The sequence below is a fragment of the Hesperophylax consimilis genome, chromosome 19 (assembly GCF_061612785.1).
Source record: "Hesperophylax consimilis isolate HC1 chromosome 19, BYU_Hcon_1.0, whole genome shotgun sequence".
Classification (NCBI taxonomy): domain Eukaryota; kingdom Metazoa; phylum Arthropoda; class Insecta; order Trichoptera; family Limnephilidae; genus Hesperophylax; species Hesperophylax consimilis.
The window spans coordinates 22,752,654-22,757,322 of NC_142854.1; the positions used below are offsets into that span (position 1 = coordinate 22,752,654).

The 4,669-nt window shown below is 35.1% G+C and overlaps 1 non-coding gene across 1 annotated transcript; it reads left to right on the plus strand.

The window, feature by feature from the left end:
* The first annotated feature begins 4,073 nt into the window (after window positions 1-4,073).
* Window positions 4,074-4,147, plus strand: TRNAY-GUA (transfer RNA tyrosine (anticodon GUA)). Its single transcript has one exon. It is a non-coding gene; the product is annotated as a tRNA-Tyr (tRNA).
* The last annotated feature ends 522 nt before the right edge of the window (window positions 4,148-4,669 follow it).

The window sequence follows — 4,669 nt, forward strand, 5'->3', positions numbered from 1 at the left end:
AAGCTCTGGAAATATCCTCACTATGGAAGCCCGCCTCACTCCATCCTCCAGCATTGACGCACACTGGAGAAAAATACTAGCGCCTAATGTAGTCACGGCTCCCTAAAGGCTTCAACTTTCTATTATTCTATTATTTTATCATTTTATTCTATTTTATTTTCAATTTATTCGGTTTTCTTTTCTTTTTCTTTCTGTTCTATCTTTTTGTTTTTGATTATATATTTTGTTTTATCTATATATGGAATGTGTGGGACTGCACTAACCTCCCCACATACCGGAATAAACACCTTATTATTATTATTTTTATTTAAAGAAACATTTGTTCTTACATTAGGAGGCTCCGATGAAAATAATTTCCCTCAGGGTCTATTTCATCTTTGGGTAGCTGTGTGGAAGGTCTTTTTAACGGAAGGATGGAGGGGAAGTTCTGGGAAGGAAAAAGTTTTGGGGGGAGGTCAATAGAAACGAGTTGGAGCAGTCAAAGGGTCGCCCCAAACCAGTCTCTCCGATCCGGCCCGTCACGCAGTAGGTTGACAAAAGCATCCGCCGCCATGACCTAGACAAACCTCACCCCAACGAACCCGGGAACCCATTTCTAAGTTCTCCAAGCGTAGCGAAACACTTGAGGTGACTTATGGCAGGGATGCTGGTTATCCAATAAATGGTTCCGAGGAGGCCGTCACTGCGGTTATATCAGCCTTGCCGTCTTTTAGAATCTCTTCAGTCATGATTCACCACACCTACGCCTCAGGGAGCTCTTATCTACTGAATTCAGTCGACATCAATCGAAATAATTTGAATACAATAAGTATTAATATAATGGCAGAAGCCGTTTTATCTATCCCACTTAAATACGTATTTTCCGGTTCCCAGAACTCCATAAAAACAGTTATGCAATTTTTCAATTGTATTCTGTTTGCCGAGAGATCCGGCGTTGCTCTAGATGTCGTGTTATCATTTTGAATGTTAACCATTACCGGTCCCCGAGCTTGAAAACTTGAGTTTGCGCTTCCAATGTGATACCCCAGCTTTACCGTTCGAATAATATTTAACAGTCATACACATTTCTCTGTTTTTTCTTTGTTTACAAATGTAATCTAAATTAGAACACGCTGAGGATATATATTTTTTAAATTTTTGGAAAGTGTCTAATATGGATGGATAAAAAATAAATCAATTTAATTATGAAACGAAAAAAAGCATAAAAGTAATTGAAAAGTGAATCTAAATTTTAACGAAATTGATTAACGTCGCCACGCACCGAGTATCTTCGACCATATGCGGGGTAAGAGGGGACTGCTGGAAACTCTTTCAAAGTAGTTGGAAAACCGTTTTTGAAACTTTCAATACTATCGGTGTGTACATTCAAACAAGTTCTCTTTTAAACCTTTTGCCTAGATCTTGCTTTAAAATATTATGTTTGTGCTTTCTTGCGAGAATGAGTTTTTCTCGACTCACAAGCAAATTAATAAAATGTCAAAACTGCTAAAATTTAATGTTGGTAATCAGTAAGTTTACTGAATTAACTAAAATTTAATGCTGGTAATCATTAAGTTTACTGAATAAACTAAAATTTAATGCTGGTAATCACTAAGTTTACTGAATTAACTAAAATTTAATGCTGATAATCAGTAAGTTTACTGAATTAACTAAAAATTAATGCTGGTAATCAGTAAGTTTACTGAATTAACTTAAATTTAATGCCCGTAATCAGTAAATTCACAGAATTAACTTAAATTTAATGCCCGTAATCAGTGAATTCACAGAATTAACTTAAATTTAATGTTAGTAATCAGTAAGTTAACTGATTTGACTAAAATGTAATGCTGATGTCAATAAGTTAATAATAAACTAAATTTTAATGTAGGTAATAGGAAGTTTACTGAATTAACTAAAATTTAATGCTGGTATTAGTAAAGTAACTGAATGTCAATGTTTATAGGAGCTAGGTAACGTAGTGTTTCCTCTTGGCTACGGGAGAGTTAAGAAAACAAACTTAGGAATTCCCAGAAGAAACTGTGACTCAGAGCATGCAGTTATGTCCGTGAAACGTTTATCAAAACACGCACGAGTGTGGAAGAAATTTTAAACAAGGACAAATAAATGCTTAAGGCATTTTCTAAATCACACAGTGTCTATAGGCTGGCGCCTGGCGCCTACGAATTAGAACAAAGACAAAATTGATAGTCTCGTGTAAGGCAAACATATATTGATAATTTGTTTATTGTATGTGTTTTTGTGAGTCTGTTTGTCCCATTTAAGACTAACGAACACCAACGTGGTATTATGAAAATTTTCATAGAATCACTCACGTTTATAACGAGTCAGCGTACTTTACGGATATGCCTAACGACGTTTGGTTCAGATTGAAACACTGTAAATATTCGTAATGATAATTGCTGAGGACTGGTTGATTCAACAAATTTTAAATATTCATCATACTTCAAAGTTAAAATTCAAGATTTGTTGTTTTCCAAATACTCTAAAAAAACTGGTCCACGATGAAATATTAACAAAACTTGAATTTTAAATTTGGTGAATTGTTCAAATTTTGTGAAACAACCCAACCTAAGAAAATTCGTAATTCTGATTTATTTGAAATGAGGGACTATAATAGTTTCCCTAAAAAAAACAAAGATTGTTCTTATTAGTGCCAGGAGTGTTTAGAGAGTAGTTTGAATGCTAGAAGAAGTCGAGGACGCCTGAGGAATACTTAACGCTATATCTCTTCTCCGGAATGAGATACAGAGTTGAATTAAAGTCGATGTAATGTAGTTTATTAACTGTAACATTATGGTATGCAGTAGTGAATGGTGGAACAATTCGAGGACGCCCGAGGAAGTGAAACAAATACTAATTCACAGGTACACTAGAATTCACAACATAAAAACTTTACTCCAAACATTTAACATTCCCGACTAACGCCGGATACACGCAATATAACTTTTTAATATATTATCACTTATATAAATATTATTATTTTTTAATGATAAACTAATGTTTATAAGACATCATTTTTATGCATAGCATTATAATTATAAGCAATAATTACTCCTTTATGCTTTATCATTAAAAAATAATAATATTTGACAACTAAAAAATATTTCACCAATGTATGTAGATATAATATGTCTCGACGCCATCTAGTGGGAAATTTAGCAATAACAAAGCCTTTCCTACAAAAATAAAGTTGGTTGTTTACGGGTGGAAAAAATATAATACTAATTATAATATTTTATTCCAGAATGTGGGGAGGTTAGTGCAATCCCACACTTCCCTTATAGATATACTTTTTTTTTAATCAGATATAATATAATAAATATTTAGATATAATAAATTAACAAATAAGGACAACTATGCAGGGTGTGGTCTTGAGTGCGCTTGGGTCCAGCGCTCACTCAGGAGTGGCGCTTGGTGCTGGTAGGCTGCGGTCACCCCCGTGTTGGCTGAGGCCATTAGCCGCATCCTGGCTCCAGTGACCCGGTGTCTCATCAGGCCGGAAAATCCATTCAGTCCTAGTTCCGTGAACATTGTCGATGCGCTGCTGTATCTTCGGTATCCAAATATGATTCTACAGGCGTCATTATATTGAATTCGGAGTCGTTCCATCGAGCAAGTTCGGTAGTGACACCATGTCTCACACGTATACAAGCCAGTAAAGAATGCGATGAACAGTATTTTTTAACGGTATTGCTGCATTTGCAAAATCTGCGGGCAATCATATTAGACACTATGCTTAAGCTTCTCCTTTGTCGTTCGATATTGCCATCGTCCGATAGGTCTTCGAACATGTATTTATTTTTGCCTCGTTAAGGTATACGGGGAGCATCTTATTTGTGTCTTGACTTTTTCCGTGGTGGAACGCAATCAATTCCATCTTCTTCGGGTTGTACATCATATTATGCTGTTTTTCATATTCTTCACAAGTGTTTAGGAGTAATCTTAATCCCTTGATCGACGGAGCTAGGAGGATCATGTCGTCCGCGTAGCTTATATGGTTCATATATATAATAAGCAGTAATTGTTGACTGAGGTAATAGTAGATATTGAATTAGTAAGCTGGTTGGAAATAGGCCGACGTAGCTCAGTGGTCTCAGAGCACCTGACCGTACATCAGAAGGCACGGGTTCAATTCCCGTTGGCGGCATTTATTTTTACTCGGGAGATATTTTTTAATTTGTATTAGTATTTCAGGCGACTAATTATTGCTTATAATTAAATAAATAACAAAAATATTTTGTTTATCCGTGACACTATCTAGGCTACAAACCATTTTTTTAGATCTTTGTAATGATTAAAAAAAAATGTCTGGGAAAAATTAGTGTCTAGATAATATAGTTAATTTTGAATTTGAAACATTAGATCGACAAAAATGACGTATAATAATTAGGTCCCAATGGTCGATGGTTAAAGACGCTGTCCCGGTAAGACAGAAATCCTAAGTTCGATTCCCAGTTGAATGTCTTGTCCTGTTTCATGTTTCATTTATATTTATTAGTATTATCTTCTTCAGCAATAAAAATACATAACTTGATCTTCGAAAATCATTTATCTCATAATACCTCCACATGAAAATGACCGTTAGTCGAGAAGGCCGCTAAGCCTATTAATTTTTATTTGATCTGCTGCTGTAGGAAAGCATTAAAGTCTACTAAAGTAGCAAAAACGG